This window comes from Canis lupus, chromosome 24 (assembly GCF_003254725.2).
Source record: "Canis lupus dingo isolate Sandy chromosome 24, ASM325472v2, whole genome shotgun sequence".
In the NCBI taxonomy this organism is placed as follows: Eukaryota; Metazoa; Chordata; class Mammalia; order Carnivora; family Canidae; genus Canis; species Canis lupus.
Genome location: NC_064266.1, coordinates 40,882,385 through 40,900,000, shown reverse-complemented (window position 1 = coordinate 40,900,000; position 17,616 = coordinate 40,882,385). Strand labels below are relative to the sequence as shown.

At 36.8% G+C, this 17,616-nt stretch overlaps 1 pseudogene; it reads left to right on the top strand.

Moving 5' to 3' along the window:
- The first annotated feature begins 16,203 nt into the window (after nucleotides 1-16,203).
- On the top strand, nucleotides 16,204-16,488 carry LOC118352166 (ragulator complex protein LAMTOR5-like; annotated as a pseudogene).
- Nucleotides 16,489-17,616: the final 1,128 nt, after the last annotated feature.

The following is a 17,616-nucleotide window of genomic DNA, read 5'->3' as shown; positions in this document are numbered from 1 at the left end:
CTACTGTAGGGCAATCTTTTTTGCATTTAAAATTTTCCTATTCTTGATCAAATCATATTTTGTAACAGTTCTGAGCCAATTCTATTCTTTTCATTTTCCTTTGTTTCAGAAAAAAAAAGATTTGTAGAAACTTAATATCTTGAAAATTAGCTCAGAAAATGTTGCTATAACTCAGAAGTACTTATTGTACTTTTTTGGCAGTTTAATTCACTACTGGGACCATTGAAGGAAAATTCTCTCTGCACTTTCAAATATAATGTGGTACTGTGTTTGTATCACCACTGGCAATTCAAGAAGAGAAAATGATTCAAGCAAACATTAACAGTGGTTTTAATATACTGGAAGCCTAATTAAATGATTATGACTGTTCTTCACACATATCTGTGGAAATTTCTTTGGAATTGTAAATTAATTTAAGTGGAATCGTACATGTTTCTCTTGTTTGTTTAAGTAAAACTGATATAACTGATAAATCATAGCTCTTCAAATTATAATTCTTTAGTAATCTCTGAGCCTTGAGACTGTGATAATCTGCATCATAATGGTATGAGATATAGTAATTTTATTAAGTTTGGGAAAATCCACAGTCAGAGTGATTCACCAGTGTGAATGAGAGAAAAATCTAATCAAAATTATGACTATGGCTAGTATCTCATGACGAGTCCAGAAATCTGGAACAAAAACAAGTGGTTGGGGGTGGGGAGAAGATGTCCCACCTTTGTCTCCCCCCTCCCAACCTACCAACTTTAGGATTAAGGGATTTATTTTCTTTATATTCTCCACTAGTAACTGGACATGGTATGGATCATATTTGGCTGTGAACTGTTGTGCAGTGAGAAAATGGAAGAAGTCCATTCATTTAGCAAATTCAATAAATACTTATGAACTTACTTTGTAATGGATATTATGCAGAAGAATACAAGGAAGGTGGCATGCCCACCCTCATGGTATTCACGACAGGCATGTAAATGGCAATTGCAATGTCCTGTAGAATACGATAAATGAAGATGGAAAACCATGCAGTATCACAGTATCACTGAGGAAGGGTATCTTACCCAAATTAGGGGTTCATAACCATTTCTAGGAGGAAGGAATATCTATACTGAGACCTTTAAGAGGAAGTAGGGGATGCCTGGGTGATTCAGTGGTTGAGCGTCTGCCTTTGTCTCAGGGTGTGATCCCTGATCCCAGGATTGAGACCCACATCGGGTTCCCCTCGGGGAGCCTGCTTCTCCCTCTGGCTATGTCTCTGCCTCTCTGTGTGTCTCTCATGAATAAATAAATGAAATCTTTAAAAAAGAGAGAGAGAGAGAGAAGAAGTAGTAGTATATGGTAAGGAAATAATATTCCAGATATAAAGGAATAGTCAGAGATAATTATCTTGAACATAGATGCCAGAAACTATACATTTGTGGCAAAAACGATGGGGAAAAAGATAAATATTTATAATATGTAAAGTTAGTGGGTCTTGGTGATTAATTGGCTACATAGAACAAAAGGGAGTCAAATGTAGTGCTCTGGTGTCTGGTTGGCCACAGGATGGCCAATGGTGCCCTATGCTGAAAGGAGGAACATGGAGTGTGAAACTGGTCCTTCCTTCCCTCTTCCCTTTCCTTCCCTTCCCTTCCTTTCCCTTCCTTCTCTCCCTCCCTGCTCCCCTATTGTCCTTTTATTCTTTCTTTACCAAATTTGTAACACTAATTTTGCAGAAAGGTGACTGAGTTCATTTCTGGACTTACTGAATTCTAGACACTAATAGCATTTCTAATCAGAAGAAATGGTTGGAAGAAGCCCAAGAAGACAAATGGGCTGGGGGTGAGATTTGAAAGCAAGCAGTGTGTACTAATAACAGAGTCCATGCACATGAATGAGGTCACCCACAGAAAGCAGATAGAAGGAAATTAGGGACTACACTAGGATCTTGATGTCCAACAAACCGAAGTAAAAAACTAGAGTTCAATATTGAATTCCACTCTTAACAGCTTCTAGTTTATCAGTAGGATTTTTCAAGTCATCGAATGGAAGTTACAAAGACAAAGCTGTGGAGGAAAACAAATCATAGGGTTAACTAGACTTAACAACTTTGACTCCTGAGTGTGTTTTCTTCTCCTTTCCATGTTTAAAAATAATACTCTGTAAGGAAGAATAAAAGGTCAACAGGTTAATAGCGAATAATTCTTAAGTTTATGAGAGAAAAGGAATCAGGTGAGTTTGATAAAATATTTTAAATGGTTAATTATACAAACACAGGACATGGGGAGTCAAAATGACATCAATTCAAATCCTAATTTTGCCTCTTAGCATCATCTGAGTGACTTTGTGCTGATGATATCACCCACTGAGCCACAGTGGTCTGTGAACTGAGTATTCCTGGTCCCAGTGCAGGATAAATGAGGTAATGTTTGTGAAATGCTCAATGATTAATGATTGCTGCTTTTCTTTTCTTTCCTTTCTTATGAGTTAGTTAACTATGGTGCTATTTTATTAATTCTGCCTTTTTTGGCATTTCAAAAGGAGAATTTTCCTGTCATTATTTGGGGGAAAAAAACAAACAAACAGGGTTCCATCCTCTTGGGAATGCCATAAAGAGTTGCTTAGGGTCCTAAATTGAATCCAGGAAACCAACAAACTGGCAAGCGTTGGCTTTATAAAGAAAAACATCATCTTTGTCACTTTAGATGTTGAATTCAGAGGAAACAATGGTGAACTCCTCTTTTTGGAAGAAAGCAACCTAAGGGAAAGGGTCACACAGTGTCTAAGATTTTCGTGCAGTAAACATAACTTCTCTGAGTTTAGACTTAGGTATAGATGTTTTAATAAGGGGCTGGAAGAAAACACTAGGGCTTCTCTAGACCATCTTTCGAAGTTTCAATTTTGAGTATTAAATGTACTCATTTATTTAAGTTCCAAGAGGGTGAAGCAAAGGAATCTGGCATCATAAGAAAGTTTTTGCCCCAATGATATGGTAGTTGTGAACAGTCTCTTCAAGAGTAAAAACACAGACTCTTCTGGTTTTATAAACTAAACCCTCTGTTTTTCAAAAGGGGAGAACACATCCCTTCTTCATTCCCATGCCCACGGGCCTTGGAAAACAATGATCTACATCTATATTTAAACACTCCTAAATTTGATGAGCTTATTTAGTTTGGAGTAACTAGCCACTTACATGTATAGTAAGTAGGTACTGAGAATAGTCTAAGTCATAAACTCAGTCTCTGTACAGCCTAGTGCTTATGGTGCCAGTTTCCTCATTTGCACAAATGGCAAGAGTTGTGGGTGTGGCTAATGTTGAAAATCCACAGGGTCCCTGGGCAAAGCGGTGGTTATTGCCTGGCACTTAGTGTGATTGTTCTAAGCACAAGTTAATAAAAAAGCAAATTCTGGCACATTTAAGGGTAAACTTTATATTATCGTGAAAATTCATTTAGGTGAAAGAACTCTTTCTCACGTACATCCTCCTGAGTAAACACTTATATAAAATGTTTGTTATGTCTATTAACGTTTCTATTAAATCCATCATTCTAGCAATATTTACACTTAGCTTTTCCTAGAGAACATAGTAACGCAGGATAAAAGCAATGAATATCCACAGCAGGCTGTTCTTTATTTTCATACCAAAGACAAAGGGAATAATAACTGACCTCAGGTGTGAACTTTGGCCTTTTAACAATACGTCAATTCTAAAGACATCTGAAATCCAGGAGTAACTATAAAATGTAAACATAACTCTCATCCTTTGTACAGATAATGCTATTAAATTTTAGGATGGTCTATAAAATGTCTTATTTGGAATTAAATGATAACATCTAAATAATAATGTCTTAAGTATAATACTTTTCTATCCATTTTTTTAGATGCATATTTATACACAGTGAAACACACAAATTTTACTGTATAATTCTAAGAGGTTCTGAACCCAATTCCAACATGTTGGTGTGAGGAAGTTTTCCCCCACCTCCAACAATTATTTGGACACCAGCTGGGTGTCATTCAATTCAATTCAATTCAATTCAATTCAATTCAATTCAATTCAATTCAATTCTAATATTACCTACCTAGAGATAGCATCAGATCCCCGGGGTTAAGAACTCAGTCTTGTAAAACTGACACTCCCCATTCTTCTCCACTTCAGACACCAGTTGTAAATCCAGATTATCACCTCATGTTTCTGACCAACCAGCTATAGATCAGATGTGCCAATGACCCTACCTGGGATTTGATTACTTTGGTAGAGCAGTTCATGGAACTCAAAGGAACATTTTACTCACTATATTACCAGTTTATAATAAAACGATATAATCCAGAAAAGCCAGATGAAAAAGATATAGAAAGCAAAGTAATGGGAAAGATCACAGAGCTTCCAGGCTCTGTCCATGCTGGCCACTCTCCCCAGATCTCCAAGTGTTCACCATCATGGAAACCCTCTGGCCCCCGTCCTTTTGAATTTTTTATGAAGGCTTCATTGCATAGGCATGATTGATTAACTCAGTGGTCAGTGGTGACTTTTCAACCTCTCTCCCCTCCTTCCTCCACAGAGGTCTGGAGGTGGGACAAAATGTTTCCAACCCTCTATTCACAGAGTTGGTTCCCCTGGCAACCAGCTTCTGTTCTCAGGTGCAGTCCAAAAGCCATCATTAACATAACAGAAGACATCTTTATTGCTCTCACCACCCTGGACACTCCAAGTATTTTAGGAGCTCTGTGCCAGAAGCAGGACAAAGCCCAAATATATATTTCTTACCATAACTCACACACCACAAATTCAGAAAAATTTGACAAATACATAAACTATGTAGTACATATCTCTATAGAGATACAGAACATTTTTGACTTCCTGAAGGATTCTTTTGTGCCTTTCCAGTCTAATTCAGGCTACTATTCCTGACCACTAATTCAGAAGTAGCCCTTGTTTTAATTTTTATAAAATTAGACTAATTTTCAACTATTGCAGTACTTCATATACTGGAATTATCTGTATATTTGCACCTTGATCTGGCATTTTTCATTCAACACTCAATTTGGGGGGATATATCCATGTAACATATATTACTTTGCCCCTTTTATTGCTAAGTAGTATCCATTGAATGGATATACCACTTTTAAAAAATTCATGGCATGAATGTTTATTTTTCTTAAGAATTTCTAATGAATGAAAGTCAAATTCATCCAACTTTTGCTTGTACGCTTAGTGTTTCTGTGTCCTAAGAAATCTTTGCCTAACCCAAAGTTATAAAGGTATTTTGTTATATTTAAAAAATATTATAGCTTTAGTTCCCATATTTAGGTCTATCTTGATTTAAATTTTTCATTGGGAGTGAAGGCATCGAGATTCATATTTTATTCTGTAGGTTATTTCCAATTGTTCCAGCATAATTTGTTGAACAAACTTTCTTTTCCGCATTGAAATGTTTTGATAACTTTGCAAAAATAATCAATTGCTTATACACATATGTGTCTATTTCTGGATTCTGTATTTAGATCCATTTATTTATTTTTGTGCCAATGCCACACTAGCTTGATTACTATAAAACTTTGGCAAGTCTTAAAATCAGGTATAGGAAAGTCTTCGCTAATTTTTTTAAAGATTTTATTTACTTGAAAGTGAGCATGAGAGTGAGTGGGGGAGCGGCAGGGAGACAAGTAGACTTCCCCACTGAATGTAGAGCACCATCCAGGGGCTCCACCTGGGGCTGGACCTAGGACTCAATCCCAGGACTCTGAGATCATAACCTGAGACAAAGTCAGATGCTTAACCAAACTGAGCTACCCAGGTGCCCCTGCTATTTTTTTTTTAATATTGTTTCCGCCTCAGTTAAGGTCTAGATCTTCTGCATTTCTATATAAATCTATAGAATCCATCAAATTAACAATAACCAAAAAAAAAAAACTTCACTGAGATTATGATTAAGGTTGCATTGATTCTATAAATTCGACAGTTAACAATACAGAGATTTACAAAACATATAGTTATATCTACTTAATCCTCTTAATTCTATTCTTAGCAATACTTTGTTTTCAGTAGGGTGGTCTTGCACATCTTTCATAAAACTTATTACTAATTATTTTATGCATATTGATGCTACTGTAATTGATATTTAAAAAATAAACTCCCACTTTTGGCAAGAAATACAATTTCTTTTCATATATTGAGATTGGTTCTTGTAACCTTGTTAAATCCCCTTATTAGATTTAGTAGTCTTAGAAAAATCTACATAAACAATCACCTAATCTGTAAATAAAAATACTTTTGGGTGCCTGACTTCAGCTCAGGTCATGATCTCAGGGTCCTGGGATCAAGCCCTATCATTGGCTCCACACTTAGGAGGGAGTCTGCTTGTCTCCCTCCCCACCACTCTTGTGCACCCTCTCTTTCTCTCTCAAATAAAATAATAAAATCCTTTTTTAAAAAAGATACTTTTACTTATTTAATATTTATAGTTTTTTCTTTCCTTTATTAATTTTTTTCATATATTTGCATGTGTGTTTATTGATTTTGGTGTTATTACACTGGTTGGTGCCTCTGGTACCATACTGAATAAAATTAGGTATTCTCAATCTTAAGGAAAACTTGTTTGTCTTTCATGACAGATCTTCAAGAGGTATCTTTCAAATAAAATGGTACCTGTGTGTTTTTTATAGATTTGCATCAGAAAATTTTACAGATTGAAGAAGTCTCTGATTTTGTTCCATCTTTTCTTCATCTCTTGTGATGATTATATGATTTTTCCTTTTCTGTGAATGGTTGAATTGAATTAAAGCCTTCACATATTTTATCCAATTGTATGGTTCTTTTTGGTGGGGAAGGGGGATATAAATCACTCATTCTGTTATAGTTGAATTGGGAATCTCTTACCCACTCTTCTGTGTGGAATATAATGTTTATCATTGAATTGGTGAACATTTAATAATAAAATAACAATAATTGGGGCACCTGGGTGGCTTAGTCAAGTGTCAACTCTTGATTTGGGCTTAGGTCATGATCTTACAGTCCTGTGATCAAGCGCCGGGTAGGGCTCCACACTTGGCGGGGAGTCTGCTTGAAGATTCTCTCTTCTCTGTCCCTCCCCACCCCACTCTAAAATAAATGAATCTTTTAAAAAAATAACAATGATAATAATGATGGAATGAACACGTAATGTATGGTGAAATACTTACTCTGTGTTACACACATTCTCTCAAGCAACACTAACAGCCCCACAAGAGAAGTCTTTGTGGAGATGTATGTGAACCCTGAGATTTCACTCAGAATAAATAACTTGCTCAAGGAAACACAGCTTGGAAAAGGAATAGTCTGAATTTAAATTATCTTATTCCCAAACATACTTGCTTTAACACTATATAATACTATTGTTTATTATCTGTGTCACCAGGTTCTTTTAATGGGTACCTACTATGTGTAAGACATTGTTGAGTTATGGACTTTCTTTCCAAAGATACCTCTGAACTGTTGCTATGTCTACCTCACTCTGGGTACATTAATTCTCTTTGGAGACAGATTTTGTATCAAAATGTCTACCCAAATTCTGAATTTGACAGTACAACCTTCATTTTTCATTTCTAAGCCTTGGCTTGTAGATAACATGAAATATGTATGGATGCTTTACACAACTCAGCCATGGCTTTACAGAAGTAGATGCATTCTATCAAAAATACATCATCTCACTCAGATAGATACGAAATCTATACACAACAAACTATAGCCTCTCTTTCACCATAAGGCTTCTCATTCAAAGAATGTCCAAAGTTGATGCCAAAAATAATAGTTTAATTCAAAAGACCTTTAAATATTGTCATCAAGTTGAGAATAAGTATGAAAGGACACCCATCACTGGAAATTAGCAGGTAAATGGTTCAGCTGAGTAACTCATCAATTACGTACTGCTTCTTTAATCAATTTAACACATATTTATTGATGGCCTACTATGTGCAAAACATTTGGTCTGGCACTGGAAAAAGACAGAGATGAATGTTAAATATGCTCCCTATCATCCCCCCAAAGAACCTAGATTTGCAAATACTATGTGCAGATCTCTCTGCCATGATAGATTCTATAGGTTGATGACAATGGTGGGAGTTTAAAAAAATCACAAACATTTAATGTGTTTGTTAGGTTTGAGACTATGAGGTAGTGGCATATCTTAGGAAAGTCTTATTTTAGAGACTAAGAAACTGAAGCCTAAACATGAGTAACTTGCTCAAGGCCATGCTCTGTTACATGACAGAGCTGAGGTTAACACCTGGTCCTCAGATTCCGATCTTTAGGTCTTAGCCACTGTGCTTTACAACTTCCACCAACGATGTATGTTAGACCCATGCAGGCAACTGAACTGTTTGACAAATTATTTATAACAATTTATAAGGTTAAATCTCCCTAGAAAGGAGTCCTTTCCTTGGAATCTTGATTTCCTCTCCTTAAGCACTCTTATTTTCCTTTCCTTCACCTGAAAACCATCCAAATGTCTTTCATTGCGGGGGGGTGGGGGTGAATGGGTGACGGGCACTGAGGGGGGCACTTGACGGGATGAGCACTGGGTGTTATTCTGTATTTTGGCAAATCGAACACCAATAAAAAATAAATTTATTATTAAAACAAACAACAACAACAACAAAAAAACAAATGCCTTTCATTGTATGAAGAACTAAATCCAGTCTATGTCAAATGTGCCTCGCTCCCCACCAGGTCTTCCATAATCTGACTCCTCGCTAACTCTGAATTAGTTACATTCTACCCATCAGGTACTCCCTGGACACAACTCACAGGGGACTTCTATCTGTCCTCTTAAGTGCCCAGCTCTTTCCCTCCTGACACTAACTGTCCCCCTGCCTGCTATACATGGCTTCCTGACCTTAGCATTGCTGATTTCTTCTCACCGGGTCTCAGCTCAGAGGTCACTTCGGAAGATTAGGACTTCACACCTTTTTGGGGGAACACATTACAACCATAACACAGTCACTCATATTAGCCCTGCCTTACATATGAGAAAATAGAGAATTGGTAATTTGCCTGAAATCACAGGGCCAGCAAATGGGGCAGCCTCAATTCCAATCTTGTGTATTTGAGTCAAGAGTCTGCTCTCCCACAATAAGGTTCACAACTTTTATAGAATGCAGGTGAAATTGGGTAGGAAGTGGAGGAAACACATAGCCCCAAACATCTGAAGACAGACTGTGGACCCTTGGCAGTTCTCAAGTGGGGCAGCATCACCCTCTAGGGAGCACTTGAGAAGATGTACATAGTTCCTCGTTATAATGGCTGAGCATTTTTCAGGTTCATGGAGAAACAGAATAAATGGGTAAAAATTGCTGGGGCCCAAATGTTTCAAAGGGTGTCTCTGGCCTGTGTTCAGTTGCCTTTGCTCAGAAAGGATGCTTCTGCCACTGGTGCTAGGGGCCAAAGGTATGCAAAGTCCTGGTAATGTCTGGAACATTTCTCAACAGAGGATTGTCCCTCCCAAGATGCCAGTTGTATCTCTGTTGGTAGGTGGTCCTTATCTCTCTGTTCCAATGAGATCAGCATCTTTGATGCCTTCTACCTGTACTCACCTTTTCTCTTTGTGTCCTTATGCAAAGTATTTGCCTCTTCTCCCCACCCTGGGATACTCTTTCCCATTCTCCTTTTATCTGAGTCTACTCATTCTTGATAATTCAACTGAAGTCCCATCTTCTCCAGAGCACTAACCCTTTGTTACCTCTACTCCATGAAATCCTAAAGCAGGGTTCACAACACACAATTTAACATCTCATTATATATTGTTTCATTTTGTTTTGATGGCATCCTGTCTCTAGGTCTTATTTCCCCAACTACATTCTGAACTTTTTCCTGGGTCTCCATGGTATCCAGGACAATACTGGGCATATAGATACTGATTTTTAGAAATAAGCAATATCTAGAGCAGTTTTCTCAGAGAACAGTTTATTCCCCTCAGGTCAGACACCTACCTAGTGTGTCTTAGTTTTCAGAAATCTTGTCATGCAGAATTTAGAATTACTAAAGGACTTTCTGTGATGTGTTTGGCATACTCTGCTCTTTATTATGTCTTCTGTAAACTAACCACCAAACTTTGTATTATAAAAACATTGCATATAATAAAGTATAATTATGCAGAAGAGGAAAATTAAAATAGTCTGCAATCCTGCCACCCAGTACGGCCACAATTTTTGCATGTACTTCAAGATATATATTTTTCATGTCATAGAATGGGAATAAATTAGATATACCTTGTAATTGGCTTTTCTCACTTAATATTTCATGAACACTCAACCACATTAATAAGCATATTAAAACCCTCACTTTGAAACAGCTGGGTAGTATTCTCCTTTATGAATGGTGTTGGATGCTTTAATTATTCATTCATGTCACATATATTTCCTGATTATTTGCTAAATAGCAGGCACTGTTTAAGTGCCAGGGATATGGTCTAAACAAAACAGAAAAATCCCTTGCCCACCAGACACTATTGTTCTAGTGAGGTAGTGTTTCCAGTCCGTCCTTCTTTCTTTTCAAGACTGCATCAGTGATTCGCAGGATGATCTGCCCTCCAGGAGTGATGTGTCTCCCAGCAGACATTTGGCAATGTCTGGAAAGAGTTTTTGTTCTAGCTTACCAAGGGGTATGTGGGATTGCTAAGGATAGCTAGTGGGTAGAGGCCAGGGATGCTCCTAACATCCTCCGAGGTACAGAACAGACTCCCAAGATAAAAAAGTATCTGGTTCATAATATATAGTGCCAAGGTTTAGAAACGTGACTCTACTTTGATATAATATACTTCTAGTCAAAACAAGTACACTTATAATTTAGTCCCCCTGTGCAGAAGCCTTAATATGCTTAGTCACTTTGCTAAAAACTTTTCTATTTTTTGCCAAGATTTGAGGTCCAGAGGCTGCCAGTTACAACCTATTCTTTGAATGAAAGTAAGAATATTAAATGATAGAATTTCAGGCACAAAGAATTAGGGAAGGTGACTGAACAAAGGGATATAAAAGGACTCCAGCTATCTTAGTATTCATCATTTGATTTACATTTAGCACCCTGGATTATGATCCTGATAGTGGGAATGTTGTTTGAAGATTACAGTGGGCTAAGTATAGTTTCATTATAGGAAAACTAACTGGAGGCCTCTTTCTCCTTATTGCTGTGACTTTTTAAAGAATTTCCTTCAGAAAAAAGAGCAAGTATTGACCTGAATGCAAAAAAAAAAAAAAAAAAAAAAATCAATGTTTTAAAATTTTCTTTATGAAGGAAGGTTATTTCATATATACTTTAAAAATACATTTTATTTGACCTAGAAAGGGGATGGATAATTTACAGAGGACCTGGTGAAAATTAAGCAGGTAGCTGTGAACTGCCTATATGGTGTCAGAAGTGGACCATTTATTAATACATGGCTTGATAGGCATATGTATTCAAATCCCACCCTGAAAATTCCTTTTTGGTGTTGTTGTGGTTTTTTTTTTTTTTAAGATTTTATTTATTTATTCATGAGAGACATAGAGAGAGAGGCAGAGACACAGGCAGAGGGAGAAGCAGGCTCCATGCAGGAAGTTCAATGCGGGACTTGATCCCAGGACTCTAAGATCATGCCCTGAGCCAAAGGCAGATGCTCAACCACTGAGCCACCCAGGAATCCCTGAAAATTCCTTTTTGTAAGGAAGAAGAGGGGAAGAGTAGGAAGAGAACATCAACACAACCAAAACAAAATTTCATTACAATCTCTTAAATTTATGCTTTGAGGAATTAATCATTTATTTTGCTGTCACAGTGGTCATTTCTTAAACTGGCGTTACTGATTTTAAAACATTTTATCATACACAATTTGGACATGTGAATTGTTAAAAGGTGAGTATTATAAATGCAGGAAGTCACCACCAAAATGTATCAATGGGCAGTATTTGGGGGTGGGAATAGTTATTATATTATGTTCTTTTGTGTTAACTAAAGCAGATTTTTCAATGGTGAATGATGCTCCTTATTATGGGCTTGAATACATTGGGTCATTAACTTACATGTAGACAACCAATTCGAATATTTCATAGGGTAGAATAGTCAAGTAATATCCTCTATTTTCCAATTTACTTTGTGAATAAGATTGCTGTGATGGGGTTCTTATATGCAACATACAACAATACAGTCTGTCTGATTCTTTATACCTGAAAACTTCAGTGTGTGAAATGGAAATTCCTAATATTCAACTATATGAAATCATTTCTTCTGTTTCCTAGAAAAATAGAAATATTTAAATGGTCCATTTTATAACTAACAGAACAGCACATATTTATCTTCCAAAGTTGAGTATGTTCTTGAATATTTGCACTTGATACGTTGTTTGGTATTATGTGTATGAACTTAACAAGTTGTTTATATTCTATAAGACTCATTTTTTCCAAATGTGCAAGGAAATAGGAAAGATAATATCAATCTCTCAAGCTTATTGTAAGTTTATACAAACTAGACAAAAGTAAAATGGCTTAGCACAGATTGGTATATAGATAGCTGGTACAGAGATATTAATGACTCTTTCCTTAAAAAAAAGTCACAGGTTGTTTGAATTAAAGCTACATATATTAAGATTAATAAATTTTGGAAACACTATGTTAAATCAAGGGCAAGGACAAGGAGAGGGTGCAGTTGGAGAGGGCAACCCAGAGTGATTATATATCCATGTGGGTAATGAGGTAGGATGATAGAGTCCGTAAGCACTATTGCATTGTTCTTTATAATTTGTTGCATCCCTTCACTAAATATATAGTAGAGTATAAAATTGAGCCTATTCTCTATTTCATGATGATCAGAAAATGTGGTTAATACTGGCCATACTGCACAGCCTCTCAAACTTCATCTATTCCCCAGTGAGCAGAATTTGAGTTCAGTATAAGTATTTCTGCAGCACAGTGGACAGAAGCTTGGAATATTACTCATATATTGTTCCCTCTGTGTATTTAACTTGGTGATTTTTATACCCAACAAGATGGTTTTCTTTGCTGACTGTCATTATAAGGTTTTTTCCCCCTGTGCAAATCTCTACAGCCAGGTGTTTATCTATCTGCTTATGTTCTCTAGCTCCCACAAAAGCTCATGTCAAACAAGAGAAATATTATGTAGTTTTAATATAGCTAGAGAGAACAGTGAGATTTGATGTTAGTCACCCAACAACTGATGGGATGTTTCCAAGCCCATAAGTTACCTTCAACTCGCCTATGCTTGAAACTTTTACTAGACTGTGTTTCTGAGTTTCAGAAATGTCTGTTTTAGGTTTGCCATGGTACTGGTTAAAGAAGTAAGCTTTTTGTATTACTTAAGTATAATGCTCATAAAAGAAAGGCCTCACCTCAAGTTAGTATTTTTAATCTCTATGTTTTTTCTAACCAAATCCTCAAATAAACACTTGACTGGCAGTTAGTGTTACCTTCTAATTTGAAAATGAATATTAATTTAACCTTCACACTGAAGGTGTTGAAGAAAAGTAGTACAATTCACTCAATAATTAGACTTAATTGGCCAGAGGATTTAAATGCTGCCTTGACACCAAACATTTCAAATTATGCATATTTCACAACTTTAAATGGACTCCTGATACTACAACTACCAGATATATTTTATCAGCTTGTGGTATGTTTCTGTTAGCAAGCAAATGTAAAAGCCCAATTGCTGATATTTGAAAATCAAAATCAAAATGAAGTCAAAATAATGGGTTTTCTCATTTCTGGACTGCATAAGATACTGATTTTTTTTTCACAGTAGAGATTGATTATCTATATTGTTTTCTTATCTGTCTTTTAATTGGCATAATCATTAACTACCAATCAAGATGATATAAAAACACAAGCAACAAAAGCAAAATTCGACAAGTGGCATTACATTAAACTGAAAAGCTTCTATACAGCAAAGGAAACAATCAACAGAGTGAAAAGGTAACCTACAGAATGAGAGAAAATATTTGCAAACCATAGATCTGATAAGGGATTAATATCCAAAACATATAAGGAAACCCCTACAACTCAAGAGCAAAAAATTAAATAATCATTAAAAATTGGCAAAGAATTTAAAAAGATAATTCTCCAAAGGAGAAATACAAATGGCCAATAGGTATACGGAAAGATACTCAACATAACTAATCATTGGAGAAATGGCAGATCAAAACCACAATGAGGTATCATCTCATATATGTTAGAATGGGTATTTTTGAGCAAAACAAAACCAAATAAAACACCTGTTGATGAGGATATGGAGAAATTGGAACCCTTGTGCACTCTTGGTGGGAATGTAAACTGGTGCAGCCACTCTGGGAAACTGTGTACAGGTTCCACAAAAAAAAATTAAAAATAGAATTACCATATGATCCAGCAATCCTGCTCTTGGGCATATATCCAAAAAGCCCTGAAATCAGGATCTAGAAAAAACATACACATTCAGATGTTCATGGCAGCTATTATTCACAATAGCCAAGATACAGAAACAACCTAAATGTTCACTGGCAGGATAAATAGATGATGAAAATGTGGTATGTACATACATAGAATATTATTCGGGCTTAAAACCCAAAGATATCCTGATGAAAATGATGAACCAGGAAGATATTACCCTGAGTAAAATAAGCCAGACCCAGAATAACAAATACTATAAGCATCTACTTATATGTTGTCTTTAAAAGAGTCATTCTTATAGAAAAGAGAATAGAAGGGTGATTACTGGGGCTGAGGGAAGAGGGACGCAGAAATTTATTGTTCAAAGGACATCAAATCTCAGTCACTCAAATGAGTAAATTCTCAAGATCTGCTATACAAGATCGTGCCTATAGTAAACAATATCATGTACTTAAAAATGTGTTAAGAGGGTAGATCTCATGTGTAGTGTTCTTGTTACAGTAAAAATATTTTAAAGGTATATCTACCAATCACGATATCTACCATTAAACATGTCCCATATTTCAAATGTCCTATCAGAATTTTTAGATGCATTAAAAATAAGCTTCACAATATTTTATGATATAAATTATTGTTTCTAATTTTAAAATAAGTAAATTCCAAGAAAGCATGATAAAGGTTGCTTTTGTCTAATATAGTTCCCTCACCCCAAAGATGAGGACACAGCTTATGCCAGGATCATTGTAATACGTACAGGGAGTGATTTTTGTAATGATCACATGATCAAACTTGGACCAATCCAATGAATTTCCTGGTATTTTTCTGATTGATGAAGAAGACTTTTCTTCTATCAGGTCATAAAACTAGATATAAGTGGATCTGATATAGACAGTAGCCATATTTCCTGCTATTCAGAGAAAGATAAAGCCCAACTTTGACAGAAGACATGAGAGAAAAATACCAAGTAATTCCTAATGACTTTGAGTGTTTAGACCTAATTATAATCAGAATTTTCAATTTTTTAAAAAGACTTCTATTTATTTATTTAACAGAGTGAGAAAGAGAGAGAGAGAGAGTGCCAGAGAGTGCAAGCAGGGGGAGAGGGAGAGGGAGAAGCAGATCCCTCACTGAGCAGGGAACCTGATGGAAAGCTAGATCCCAGGATCCTAGGATCCATGACCTGAGCTGAAGGCAGACAACCAACTGAGCCACCCAGGTGCCCCTGACATTTTAGACTAAGTATTTCCTCATTGGGAAGGTGACTCTCTAGTGCTGACCTCTACATGACACTAGATGCCAGAAGCACCCACTTTCCTGCAGTTGTGGCAAGAATGTCTTCAGACATTGCCAAATTTCTCCTGGGGAGTGGGGGGAGGAGGGGCATTGAGCTATAACTAAGAATATCATCACCACTGTGTTTGCCAATTATTCGAGCTATGAAATCTTCTCCATTTGCTTAAACTAATTTAACTTTGGTTTCTGTAAATTATAATCAAAAGAATCTGGATTAGTTTGAAAATGATCAGTAACTTGCTAAAGGTCATAGAAAGTCTTAGAGCACTTTGCTAAGGGTGTGAGTGTATGCCTTAAGGAAAACAAAAGAATTTACATATTCCCAAATGTATGGATATACAGACATAGAAAGATATAGATGTATATCTATATCTACATATATAGATCTATATCTATCCATATCTGTATATCTATATACATGGGAGGGTGCATAAGAGGGACCAGGAGGCAAAGAGCTTTAAAAGTAAGTTTTCCATGTAAGTGGGATGTGCTTCAGGCCTGGGGTGGAGACAGATGTGATGCATTGTGGGAACCAGGGTTCAGCAGACCATGGGCGAGATAGAGGTGACCTTGGAGCAGCACTTGGAGGACACAGTGAAGAATCGATCCATTGTTGGAGTCCTGTGCACAGATTCAGAAGGCCCTAATCTGGGCTGCTATGGGACCCCACAAGATAAACCTGCTGGGGTGGTATCTGTACTAGCCTAGCAAGCTGCTAAGTTAACCTCAGACTCCACTGATTTTCGAGTGGTGTTTCTAGAATCAGATAAGAGAAACATTATGATCTATAAGCATGATGGCATCACAGTGGCAGTGCACAAAATGGCCTCTTGACATCTTGTATCAGTTCTCTAGCAGCCTATCACAGGGACTCGATTTTACCTGTGCTAATTATCTTGTAGAACTATTAAAGTTCCAGGGGCACCTGGGTGGCTCAGTTAGTTAAGCATCTGCCTTCAGCTCAAGTCATGATCCCAGGGGATCAAGCCCCACATCAGGCTCCCTGCTCAGCAGAGCCTGCTTCTACCTCTCCCTCTGCTGGTACCCCCGCTTATGTGTTCTCTCATTCTCTCTCTCTCAAATAAATAAATAAAATATTTAAAAAAGAAAAAAGAACTATTAAAGTTCTAGAAGTTAGGCCACGTATTTAGTATGCATTGGGCACTTTTCTATTAATTATAGAGTAAGCTGCTTTTTTGACACTCAATGGACTGACCTATCAAAATATTAGTAAGAAAGGCTCATGTTTTAAGGCAGCAGGTCCAGGTCACTTTGCACACGGAATTTTATAATGTTCACTAAATCTGATTGGAGGAGAAAAAGAAAAGTACATTTTCCAGATAGTTGACCCATGAAACATGTTCACTGAGGGGTGCTTCCTCCAAAAATGTATTGAGTTCAGCTGTGCTTGGAAGATGATTGGTTAAACTAGCAAAACTTTATATATAAAAGAGGATATCTCAGAGACTCTAGTAGGATAGTGTACTTTCATAATCTCTACCAGTTTCTCAAACTACTTCTTTGACCAATATTTTTTTTAACAGCCCCAGATAACGTCTTTCAAGACTAGAAGTCTGGAGATCTTAACATAGTAAGTGCAATGGCCTACCCACACGAAAGACAGGCCAAAGTAGGGTGGACAGAAATTTAGGGATAAAGAATCATGTGTTCTCTGTCAATGGAGAAATTGCTTGAAACCTGGCCATGTGGAAGCTTGTAGGGCCCTTTGCTGAGTAGGTTTATTTGCATTTGAAGAGAAATGGGGAATTAAGAGCCTCTAGTCTCTTAACACAGTTTAGGCACTTCCCTCAGAAGGCAACTAGAGAGAGTTAATGAGAGTATTCTGACCCCCTGTGACCTTGGGAAATCTCTCTGCCCTGTGGTGGAGGGTGAAGAGTAGGGTAAGATAGCAGGAGAGGCAACCATTTAGGATCCACTAGAATAAATCACAGCAGGAGTGCT